Source organism: Equus caballus, chromosome 20 (assembly GCF_041296265.1).
Source record: "Equus caballus isolate H_3958 breed thoroughbred chromosome 20, TB-T2T, whole genome shotgun sequence".
NCBI lineage: Eukaryota > Metazoa > Chordata > Mammalia > Perissodactyla > Equidae > Equus > Equus caballus.
Window position 1 is genome coordinate 46,319,713 of NC_091703.1, and position 12,550 is coordinate 46,332,262.

At 57.1% G+C, this 12,550-nt stretch overlaps 1 long non-coding RNA gene across 1 annotated transcript; it reads right to left on the bottom strand.

The window, feature by feature from the left end:
- Positions 1–211: 211 nt before the first annotated feature.
- Positions 212–12,124, bottom strand: LOC138919541 (uncharacterized). Its single transcript, XR_011429775.1, has 2 exons — positions 11,871–12,124; positions 212–467 (listed from the first exon to the last, which is right to left on the bottom strand). It is a non-coding gene; the product is annotated as an uncharacterized lncRNA (long non-coding RNA).
- Positions 12,125–12,550: the final 426 nt, after the last annotated feature.

Below are 12,550 nucleotides of genomic sequence, written 5' to 3' on the forward strand. Positions count from 1 at the left end.
TGCCCTGGGCCATGAGCTTTTTTGGGTTCATGGGACCAGCCACAGGGGAAGGAGGACAGAGGCAGAGCAGCTCCCAAGAGGAACTCCACCAACCTCGTCACTGAGCCTAGAGCCAGCAGCATGTGTGTGTGTGCGTGTGTGTGTGTGCACGTGTGTGTGTGTGACTGTATTCGTTTCCTAGAGCTGCCATAACAAATTACCACAGACTTGGTGGCTTAAACCAACAGAAATTTACTCTCTCGTAGTTAAGGAGGCCAGAGTCCAAAATCAACGTGTCAGCAGGTTTGGTTCCTTCTGGAGGCTCTGAGGGAGTCTGTTGCATGCCTCTCTCCTAGCTCCTGGCGTTTGCCAGCAATCCCCGGTGTTCCTTGGCTTACAGCTGCATCACTCCAATCTCTGCCTCCATCATCATGTGTCCATCTTCCCTGTGTGTTTCCGAGTCGCTGTGTCTACAAATCTCTCTCTCCCTAAAAGACACCAGTCATCAAATTTAGGGCCCACTCTAATCCAGTAAGATCTCATCTTAAAACTTGATTACACCTACAAAGACTCTATTTCCAACTAAGGTCATGTTCCCAGGTAGTAGGGGTTAGGATGTCAACATATCTTTTGGGGGACACAATTCCACCAACAGCAGTGATTACGACTCTGCATGTGTGGCTGTACATGAGTGTGGTTGTATGAAATTGTGAGTGTACACGAATGTCTATGTGGGTGCGTACAAGTGTGAGGGAGTACTGAGAGTGTGTGTGCATGTGCTTGTGAGAACGTGTCTGCATTGGTGTCTCTGGTTGTGCTCATGTGGCCGTGGGCACATGTAAGTGAGAGTGTGTGTGCCCCTGTGTCCATGGACACCCTGCTGGACAAGCTGAGAAGGGTGGCAAGGCAGCATGGTGGCAGCAGGCCTGGCTCCCTGCTGTGGTTGAAGCCGTGTTTGGAGCCAGCCAGGGTGGGCCAGCAGGGCCTTGCCTCATGAATCCAGAGAGTGAGCTGTGAGAAGCAAGGACAAGGGTGTTTGCTGAATTGGGCACAGGCTGGTAAGCTGAGGTGGTGGCTCCTGGCGGCAGCATCCGTTCCCAGGTCCTCTTCCAGGAACGTTCCTAGAAGGCCCCTCCACCCAAGCTCCTGTCCCCTGCACCCCATTTGCCTGGATGGAGTGGTGCTGGCTGACTCATTCTCTCCCAGGGTTAGAAGCCAGCACTCAGTTACCTGTTGTGCCAGCCAGGTAGGGGTGGGGCAGGTAGCCAGCCCCTCCCAGGCCCTGCCCCTAGGCCAATCCAGAGAGTAGCCAATCACCCGCCACGCCTCGGCTCCAGGAAATGGAGAAAGACAGAGGTGAGCACATGGTCAGGGAAGACCTAGTGCAGCCCCTTTCGGGCAAACCTGCCCCCAGAGACAGGACATTGGGAGGGTCTCCTCAATAGTAATGTCAGTCAGGGCCTGCTCTGGCCAGTTAACTCATTTAAACCTCACAACCAAGTTTAAGTAGTATTCTCATCATCCCCATTTTACAGATGCTATTGCTGAGGCCCTAAGGAGTTAAATGATCTGCCTAAGATTACACACATTTGTTTATATTTGTTGGAATGCTTTTATTCTCTCTGGAAATCCACGCCCTAGCCCTTCCTCCAGACTCAGCCCCAGCTCCTCCCACCGTCTCCCTGCCTACCACACACCCACACCCTGGAAGTGCAGCCTCCCCCCCCCCCCCCCACCCCGACCTTCCCCGGGAAGACCCTCTGGCCCAAGGAGCAGTGGGGGGCAGGTTTGGGGTGGTCTCTCTGATTCCACCCTCCTGGGCTCCTCCATGGTGTCCTGGTTTTGGTTTTGGTGTGGTAGTGAGCTTATTCTCTCTGTGAACATGTCAGTGAGCACACATTTGGAGGAGGGGGTGTCTGGGCATGCTGGCACACCTGCAGGTGGGCTGCCCCCAGGGACCCATGAGGGCACGGCTGTGGTGGGACATACATTGCACAGGGTGTACCTGTGAAAGTGCCTAGGCACAGGGTGCAAGCCCCTGTGGATGTTCATGAAAAGCCTGTCCCCCTGCAGGCTTGGGCGTCTGTAGGGTGCCTCCCCCATCTCTCCCCCCTTATCAGATAACTGCCAGCATCCTCAGTTCTCAGACTCCCAGGCCCCAGGCGAGAGAGCCTGGTGAAAACTGCCTAGGACTGGGAACAGGGGCACCTAAGTCTCAAGCCTCGCCAGCTCCAGCCGCAGGTGCCCTTGAGCCAGCACCGCCCCACCCTGGCAGCTGGAGTGTCCTCGCCCAATGGGATGGGGTGACACGAGGGGAGGAGGCAGCAGGAACGCTTCTCCCGCCCCCAGGAGCACAGGGAGTCTCATTACCCCGGTACTCAGTAGACTGGGGGGATTGAGCCAGGACTTGGCATTGACTACAAAGTGTGGGGGGCACCCCCCAGCACTCCCGCGGGCGGCTGGCCGGGGGGAGGGGCTGTGACGTTCAGTGGCCTCATGCAGCCGAGAGGAAGTAGCTAATTGCTGACCTGATGACTGGGCAGCCTGAGGAGTGGGGTGATGATGCCACTCGCGGAAGCAGGCGCCCCAGCCCAAGGAGGGGGCCCTGCAGGGACGGGTGGGCCAGGCCTGGGCTCTGCAGAGGCCGAGGTGGCTGTGGCCAAAGGAGCAGGGGGTGGGGGTTGTTGAGGCTGTGACCGTGAGAAAGGGCTCCTCCAGGGCTTCCCTCAGCTTCAGGGGAAGAGAGTTCAGAGGCAACGAGGGGATGAGGGGATTTGGGAAGGGGCTACACGGGGCAGAGTGGGAGAAGATGGAGGCTGAGGCTTCTTCTTGCCCCCTTTCCACCTACGTTGCCTCCACCTTCCCATCTCCCCCACTCCCACCTTATCCCCTCTTTGGTCCCTGTGGCTCAGGTGGGTGAGGAAGGAGGGAGTAGATGGAGAGTTCTTTTCATCAGAAGACTCCCGGGCACCAGCAGCCTTCTTGGCCATACCTACCCTGCTGAAGACCAGAGCTCCAGGAGAAGCAGTGGCACTTCAGCTGTCCTCACAGACAGGAAGAGCAGGTGCAGCAGGTGGAGAGAACAGCACAAGCAAAGGCCGGGCAGTGGGGTCTAGTGAGGGTGATGGAGGATAGGGCTTGGTGGCCATGGTAATGAGGAGAGAGGAGATGCGCAGCGCCGTTCTGCGCCAAGGGCCACACTGTCCCTTCCTGGCAGAAACTGTGGGTAACCACACTTGGAGCTTCTCCCACATGCTGGCCACAGCCTCTGGCCAGACAGGCCTGGCCTCGACTGCCAGAGCAAGGGCCAGGACCAGGTCAACAGCCACGCGAGATGGGGACCACCCCCGGCCCCTCCATCCCCAGGTGCATCAACACCAGAGAACCAGCAGCCCTGAGTCCCAAGAAACAGGATCCATCCGCCTGTCAGTTCTCTGGGCCCCTAGCGCCCCCTGTGGGCAGGAAGCTACACGAATGGGGAGGGGCCTCTACCTGCCTGCGGGGAGGAAGGGAGACAGACTTGCCCTCCTGGAAGTAAACAGACCCTGCCTCAGGGAACCCCCAGTGTGACGAAGGAGACACCGACATTGAGCTCTGAGCTCCAGCCTCAAAAGCAGCCCCTGTCCTCAGGAGGCTCCTAGTCTGATGGAGACGTACTACCATCAGAGATCCATTCCGAAGGGTGAAACATACCAGCTGGCTGTAGGAAACGTCGTAGTCTGCGGGTAGGGACACACAACCCCAGCGAATTTTTCCGGAGCCCCCAATCTGTTGCAAACACAGGTTAGACATTTTGGTGACTGTAGGGCTGCTAGAAAAAAATACAAGATGCCCAGGTAAATTTAAACTAACAACGAATAATTTTTTTAGTATAAGTATGCCCCACATGTTGTAGGGGATATACTTGTACTGAAATATGATTCGTTGTTTATTTGAACTTCAAATTTAACTGGACGTCCCGTATTTTTATTTGCCAAATCTGAGAGCCCTAGATGCCTCCAATTTGAGGGAGGAGGGGGGACTCCCATACACGGAAATGCAGGTAAACACCTCAGCGTGCTCTGGAAAGCAGCTGTGAGGCGGGAGGGGGAGTCCTGGGGCGCCGGCTTGCAGCAGTTTAAAATTCCTTCCAAGCCAGATCCCTAATCCCTCGGTGCACAATGGCCGCCTTCTCCCCCGCCGCCAGCGCCCACGCCCTCCCCCGCGGGGCCGTGGCAGTGCCACCACGGGCCTCCCTAAGCCCCTTTGAAGCCGCCAGAGCCCCGCGCCGCGGGAGGCCCCGCCGCTATGCCAGTTATGCCAGCTATGTCCCCGCCGCCGCCGGCCACCACGGCTCCCCCATTAATGCTAGCTAATCTGGCTAATAAATAAACTCCCCTCCCAGCCTCAGTCCCCCACTGGCTCCTCCCTGCTCCCCGAGAATTGATTCCAGGGCTTGGGTGAAACAAGCGCCCCCACTCCCTTCAGATGTCTCTGCTTTTTTTTCTCTTGCTGTCCTACGTCTGTTGCCCATGTCTGACGGGACTCGGGGCGCCTCTGCCTCGTGCACTGCATCTGCATCTCTTTCAGTCCACCTGCGCGCAGAGAGCAGGCCACATGCCTGCGTGCCCGGGAACTAGACTCGATGCCCCCGAGAAGATCCGCTGGACCGAGGAGCGCCCCCTGGAGGCGGGAGGAGGAGCAGGCCACGCCCCTCCTGGCCCCGCCCTCCTGTGTCCGCGGAAGTGGGCGCCCCGCGAGCTGCCCCAGGACGGGTGACTTCGTGCTAGGGAAAGGCGCCGGCGCCTCCTACGGCAGGAGTCCCTTCTCCGCGGCCTCTGCCGCCCCCTGTGTCCCCACCCGGGCTTCTGAGAGTCTGACTCAGAGCCGAGCCCGCATCGCTTCACCTCCTACAACACACCCGGAGCGCGCGGAGAAATTACAGGATTGCAGGGGCACGGCTAATGCTCTCTAATTACCCACTGCCGCTCTCGTTCGCGGCGCTCTGCGGCGCTGGGCCAACATGCCGTAATTAGGCCGCCCCTCCCCGGTCCCTGAACCCGTCCCTGGTGCCCAGGACAGCGCGCATCCGCTCAGCCCGCCGCCCCCTGCTGCCCTCCGGGACTGCCCCGCAGTCCCAGGAGAGAGTTCTGCGACCCCCACTTGGAGTGGGGAGAGGGGAGGTGCGGGACTTGGGGACCAGCCCCTCCCTCCCTGTAAGCCTACAGTCCTGGAGATCTCTGCTGGAAGGGACTGGGAGAGTAGGGACGGTGGACCCATTTCGTTGACATGGACACTGAGGCCTATTGGAAAGCTAACTGTCCGGGGGAGGAGTGGGTAGGGCACCAGGGCAACAGTATCCCCATATTGCGTATGAGGCACAAAACAGTAAAGGCTCTCAGGGAAGGCCACCAAGCCAAACTTCCAGATCAGCTCATTTAAGGGTGGCTCTATGACGCCCCACCGTCTCCTTCCCTTGGCGAGGGCATTACGTTCCTGCAAAGAAAGGTGATCCCCCATCATAGACCCGGAGCCCTTGGCAGCTGACCAGCTGTGGCCTGTTGGTCACAAGGGAGCTGGCAACGGGTGGCTTCAGTCTCCCATCCCAGGAAGGGTGGGAGGAGGCCCTGAAGACGCAAAGCCAGGCCTGGCAGCCAAGACTAAGGGGGAGCAACTTGGCTGTCTACTTCTTTATCCAACCAGGCTCAAACCTCTCCTCTGTCGGGAATTCTTCCCTGGTGTCCAGGGAGTCGCAGGCTCGCGGCCTTGGGCCAGGGTTAATCTTTAGTGAGGTGTGGAGCGGCCTGTGGGAGGATGTGGTCTTTGTATTGAAGATGAGATCCTGCAGACAGTGTGGGCTTTCCGACTGCCTCCCCGTAGGGAAAGGCCAGTGTGGCCAGACTGGTCCCTGAGGCTTTTGAGTGTGAAACACGGGATTTAGACCAGCCCAGCTGGCCTGTGCCTTCACCCTTTTCCTCAGCTGCTAGGATCTCAGTCCGCACTATTGCCACCCTTTGTCATCTTTGCGTGTTTCTCCATAAGCCTGCGAGGTGAGTGTCACTGGGACCCCCCTTTTTGTCTCCCCCCATGCGGTGGCAGTGGTGGCTGAACACGCTTCTAGAAACCCCTCTAGTACCTCCTTTTTACGTCTTGAGTTTCAGTCTGTGCCTTGGGTAGGCACCATATCTTCTCCAGCAGGGATGACAGCTAATTTCTGCCATGAGACTAGAGGTTCCTTGAGGGCAGGGCAGTGTCTCCCCTCAGACTGGGACTCCCTGAGGACAGGACTGTGTCTCCCCTCAGACTGGGGCTCCCCGAACACGGGGCCGTGTCTCCCCTCAGACTGGGGCTCCCTGAGTACAGGGCTGGGTCTCCCCTCAGACTGGGGCTCCCCGAACACGGGGCCGTGTCTCCCCTCAGACTGGGGCTCCCTGAGGGTCGGGCCGTGTCTCCCCTCATACTGGGGCTCCTTGAAATCATCAGATTCTCCCCACACATGTGGCATTTGCACCCCACCCCACTCCCCTGGCTCTCCTCACGGCCCAAGCATTCCTCCCAGGACACCGTTTGTCACACTTTGATGAATGAAACCTACTAAGAATAACTCAGTCCTTGTAGTCTGTAAAGGACAGAGTGTGGAGGAGGGAGGCTGGTGATTGTGGGGCGCTAGGGGAGGATGGACACGGCCATTCATTCAATAGCATTTTCCCAGGTGCCCATCTGGACTCTGAGAGAAGACACGGTGAATGCCACAGAGCCCCCTCCTGTGCCATTTCTGCTGTTGCCAGTAGGGGAGCAACCACAGGATCCCTGAGACAGAAATGCCCCCTTCTTTATAGACTTCCCACCCCAGAAGTCATCACTTCAGGGCCACCCAGCCTCCTCAGTGCTTGGCACCAGCTCCCTGTGCTTGGAAGTCAGGTGCTGGGGGTAGGAGGCTGCTTCCAGTGGGACAGGGCTGTGGTGGGGTGCCTGTGGAGCAGCCTTCTTCCTCCTGTGGAGAAATGTCAGAGGGACCACCACTGTAGAAGCTCTCAAACTGGCAGGAGGGCCTTTGGGGCTTTAACTGGGGGAGGCGGTGTGAGTGATCCAGAGGATGAATCTCTGTCTTCTGCTCCCCCGCAACTCTCTCTCTCTCATCCTGCCCCTTCCCACTCCAAAACCTCAAGCCTCTAGCTAAGAATTGAGCGACCTTTCCAATGCAACTATTTTCCCAGGCACTTCACAGGGGGCCCGCGGGGTGGGGAGGCTGTGACCTTAACCCGCTTCCCTGGACAGGGCCTTCCTGGCACTCTGCCCCCACCTGCCACCTCCTGAGAAGGACATTTCGGCCTGGTCTTGGCAAAAACATCAGCCTATGAGCTAGGCAGCCTGGTATGGTACCAGCTCTGCCACTGAGCCCATGGTGACCTTGAGAAGACATGTCCTCCTCTGCGCCTCAGTTTCCCCACATGTAAAATGAGTTTTGTCTAGTTTTCAAACCTTTCTTTTTTAAAAAATAACAGATCCTTTTGTAACTTATGTGGAGTCTCAACTAGTAACACAGACAAAGTTTGGGGTTCTATGGACAAAAGAGGAGTGGGGGCCCAGAGCGCCGATGTTTAGTTTGACACACACGTGCACACACACACGTGCACATAGCTCAGCTCCAGGGCACTCCACAGAGCATACTTCACAAACCTCTGAACCCTGAAATCCTTCCCTGTGCAAACACTCTGGGGCCCTGCCAGGGCTGGGAGTTCTAGAACTGGGGGTGCTGACAGTGACTGTGGGTTGCCTGGGTGTAGGGATCAGGGCTGAGGGGTAACGGAGTAGGGGGCTTGAGCTGGCATGGGGAGTCCTTTCAAAATGGGTAATCCCACTGAGGCTGGGCAGGCGCCTGGGTCCAAAGCGGGGTCCCTGCCAACCCTCACTGCCCTCCCTACCCCCTGAAGCCAGAAGTCAAGTATGCTTGTCTGGCCCTGGCCTCCTCAGCTGGGGACAGGGGGCACAAGTGGAGACTGAGAGTGCCCTTCCCCCGGGGGAGGGGCAGCAGGTGTGGGCGGGAGCCTCTGGCAGCTTTTCTCTGGGATCCCTCTCACTATGCCTGGCCAATGCCAGAGTGGCAAGAGTTGGGGGACTGGCAGGGGCCCACAGTGCCTCAGGGGTGGGGGCTGAGCACCAGGCAGCCTGAGTGTGGCAGCATAGCCCCCTGCAGGAGACGCAGTGAGCCTCACAGCGCCACTGATGCTGGAAATGTGAGAATTTGGTGCCAACAGAGAATGCAGGTGGGAGGAGGCCCATCAGGCACTAGTGACAGGAAGGCAAGAGTGAGGAGAGGAACAGGTGCCACACAGGAAAGAAAAATGGCACCGATAAGAGGCAGGCCTGGGCCTGGGGTCCCAGTTCAGGACAGCAGGGATTGTCCCTCCAAAGTGGGGGAACAGCAGCAGTACCCAGTCCCTCCTTGCCCACAGAGGGACTGTGCTCTGGGGTCCTGAGAAAGGCCTGTGCTCGGCCCCAGCTGCCTGGGGTCACCAGGCAAACGAGGTGCTGCCCTTTCCCTTCACCCCTAAGTGATCTGCACCTGCACAGCCCTGGAAAGATCGCTGTTCCCAATTGCCCTCAGGGGACATGTGGGGGAGCACAGGAGTTTCCCCCAGTCCCCACCTCCCTGGGACGTACAATGAGGGATGGGGAGAGCTACCTCACCATCCTCCATCCCACACACACACACATACACACACACACATACACTGGTGTCTGTTCCCTAGAGACTTAGCAGCCCTGGCCTGGGTCACTGCTAATGTCCCAGGCATGACAGGGCACTGGGGCTACAGGAATGGAAAAGTCAGCCAAGGTCTCTGCCCTCATGGTGCTCACATTCTAGGGAGGGAATGACAGGTGATCAACGAGTCAACAAACCGTAAAGTTCAGGTGGTGAGAAGACAACTATCAGTGGAGAGTGGGGGGATAGGGGGTCTTTTAGGTGGGGTGGTGAAAGGATGCCTCTGGGAGGAGGTGACATTTGAGTGGAGACCCGAGTTACAGGAAGCCAGTCATGCTTTGGGACCAAAAGGACTCCAAAATGTACAATATTTTTAAACTGAAAGAACATGTGTCCATAGACATTAAAGGACAGGGGACTTAGAACTGTCTCTGGAGCATGTTTGTGTCCAGCACAGTGACAGGAAACCCACATACATTATCTCTCAGAGCCCTCTTCAGAACCTGTGTGTCAAATGGTATTATTTTCATTTTACACATGGGGAATATGAAGCCCACAGAGGTTATTGTTTCATTCATTTCATAAGATGCGTTGCGTTTTAGCCTCTGAAATCACTATAATAAGTCCCACGTGGACCTGCCCGCCTAGATCCTACAGTCTGTGAGGACAGAGGAGGATCAGGAGGGCTTCCTGGAGGAGCCCATGGCTAAGTTGAGTCTGAAAGGAGGAGGAGGGGGTGACAGAAGTGATGAGGAGAGGAGAGGGCCCAGAGGAGGTGGCATCAGCAGCAGGGAGACCTGCAGGCAGAAGTAAAGGACTGAGGAGGGGGTCGTGCCGGGCTGCCTGGTCAGCAACTTGAGTGAGCTGGGCTGGTGAGTGAGGACCCTGCAGGCAGGTCAGAGTACGGAAGGGCAGATGGGGCCACGTGGTGTGGCTGTTAGGCAAGGCAGGTAGGATAGGACCTCTTCCAAGGCTCTGGTGACCTGGCCACCCCTGAGTGACAGGGTTAATAATGGCAAAAGGTGGGTGCCAGCCAACAGCAAGGCATAGTCAGACAACTCACACAGGCTTACGCACTCCACACACACAGACACATAGACAGACATGTGCACCCCATACATGCACAAACGCACATGCAGCTGGCCTAACTGTCCATCTCTACTGATGAGGGCCTGCAGAGAGGCACAGGACGGGGGTCAGAGGGCACAGAACAGCGTGACTGCATAGCTCTGGCCTTGGGATCTAGGCACCTCTTTCAGGACAGATGTGTCTCCATAGCCCCCTTCCAGGCTCTCAGGCCCCTTGTCCTCCTCTCCACTTGTGCTCTGAGATCTCACCTGCCAGCACATTGTCCAGGATGTGCACATAGGACCTGGTCACGTTCATAGGGGAGGCAGCCCTGGGCATCAGCCAGCAGGAGAATCCAGACTCAGAACAGACCCTGCCAGGCTGGAGTAAACAGGCCAGACCAGAGAGATGAGCATTCACAGGGTTAACGCAAGGGCTCGAATGTGAGGTCAGACACTCAACAGCTCAGACAGGCTGGGGGAGGCCACATGTAAGATTGGTTCCAGTGAGCACTCTGGAAGGGGACTTGTCCCCCAGGGAGCAACGAGTATGCAGTCTTGGGCGGCACTCATGGAAGGGCAGCCTCATGAGTGGAGGCTAGGCAGAGAGAGGGGTGCCCCTGGGCTCTGAGCTGGCCAGTCCCTCCCGGAACAGGGTCCAGACCTGGGGATCTTCTTCTCAAGGGGACAAGGACAAAGACAGCGACAGGGTGGGGAACTCATCATCCCCGTCCTCATATGACAGGTCATATGAGGAACTGTCACAAGGATGTTCAGCCCCAAGAACGAAGGGCCCAGACACCTGGGAGGCCCACACTCCAGCCATGGCCTTTGCATGTGCCACATCTCCCACTGGCAACTTTCCTCCCTCCCTAACTAGTTAAGCCCTGCATGCTCTTCCCGCTAGCTAAAGCAGCACTTCCTCAGGAAGCCTTTTCTGGCCTCTCTGTGGAGTATGTCCCACTTTCCTGTGCTCTGCCTCCCACCTTGCCCTGGTCTTGGGGGGCCCTTACCAGAGGCAGCTTTACAGTTTTCTGCATGATGGACCACAGTCTCTCTAACTAGACTGCAAGCTCAGCGAGGTCAGGGGCTACATGTGCTGCTGCTTACTGTTGTTTCCCTGGTGTCTGGCACACAACAGAAGCTCAAGAAAATGGAGGAAAGGAGGAGGGAGAAAAGGAAGGGAGGAAGGGAGGGAAGGAGGAGAGAAGAAGGGAACTGAGCATGCCTTGAACTCTCCGAAGGCTGCCAGCAGCCATACAAAGGAGGGTTAAACTGGTTCTCAGTGGCAGCAGGAACACCAGTAGAAGGTGAACCTAGGGAGTCTGATTTCAAATCATCGACAGTAAGGTTGTAAAAGTCAACTGGTCACAATGCGGATTGGTCTGCCCTGGAATACTCTGTGCTTCTCAGGATGAGTTTAAGCAGAACCAAGAGCACTTCTCTGAGGAGCTATTACTCCAGGGAATGAAGGAACCGAGGAATGATGAAAAATGAAAGAATGAATGAACAAAATATGACTGATGATACTACAGAGTATTTCACGCACTGGGCAGAAAGCCAGAGACATCTGACCTTTGTCTGTGAGTCTGGCTGTGCCAGACCCCAGGTGGACAACGAGCCGAGGACCCTGTCCTCAAGGAGCTCAGCCTGGTGAGAGATGCACGCAGCACACGTACATACAAGAAAGCACACTTCAAATCCATCCAGCAATGCCAGACGTGTCCTACTGGATGATGTTCATAGCAGGGCAGGGAGAAAGGTGTCTTGGGAACAGCTCAGTCCTGACTTCCCTCCCCACACCTCCCAGCTTTCTGAAGGAGGTCACATTCTGAAATCCACTTTGGGCCACTTTCCCAGGGGGTAACCCCTTGGCACAAGTCTGTCCTGAGGTCAATGCCCCTCTGGCAGCTTCCTTCTCAGGATCAAGGGTAGGGTTGGGAAGGAGAAACTTGGCACCTGGCCTTAGTCAGCAATGACCTTATCTGCAGAGGCTGGGGCTGGGCAGGGGGTGGACACCCTGGCTCTGAACACCTGCCCCCAGCAGGTTCAGAAGCCTGAGACATATGCCTAGCCCATGCTCAGGAGGCCCCCACGTCCCAACCCCCAGCTTCCTGAGAGCAGGGATCATGTCTTACCTGCCTCTATTCCACCCTTGGTACAGAGGAGGTGCCCACAGGTTGTGACATGAGCAGTGCAGGGCCAGGGCTGGCAGAGCTGAAATAGAAAGGGGTGTTCTGCTCAAGCAGACAGAGATGGAACGCCATCCTAGCTGGGGTGCAGTAGCGTCTAGACAGGGACTGGGAAGAGCACACATCCCCCTGAGGCCCCTAAGGCTGGGACCGGACTGAACTGTCTTCTGTTCATGCTCGGGGCTTGCCCTGTCTCCAGCAGCCCCACTGTGGCCTATGACCGGTCAATGACTCACAGCCAGCTGTGGGCATGGAGGGGAGAAAGTGGCCCCTAGCTGAGCTCATGTACTCGCAATTAGCCCTCTACGCCCCCTCACCACGAGAGCCTCCGGCTTCCACGCACGCACGTCCCAGGCTGCCCTTTCCTGACCGCAGCGTGCCTCTCACTGCTTATTTTAGCCTGATGAAGGCTCTTGAAATGTCAGAGCTGGAACCGAGCTGGGGCTCATGGAGTTCAACCCTTTCATTCAACCAGGGAGAAAATGGGGACTCAGAGAAAGTCGGTGATGTGTTTCAGGTAGCACGCTAATTGGCAGTACGGCCAGAAATTGACTGCAGACACTGGGAGCCCAAATCTGGGTGTCCTTAACTCAGGGGGGCAGTCTGCTCCAGGCGGCCCCTCACCA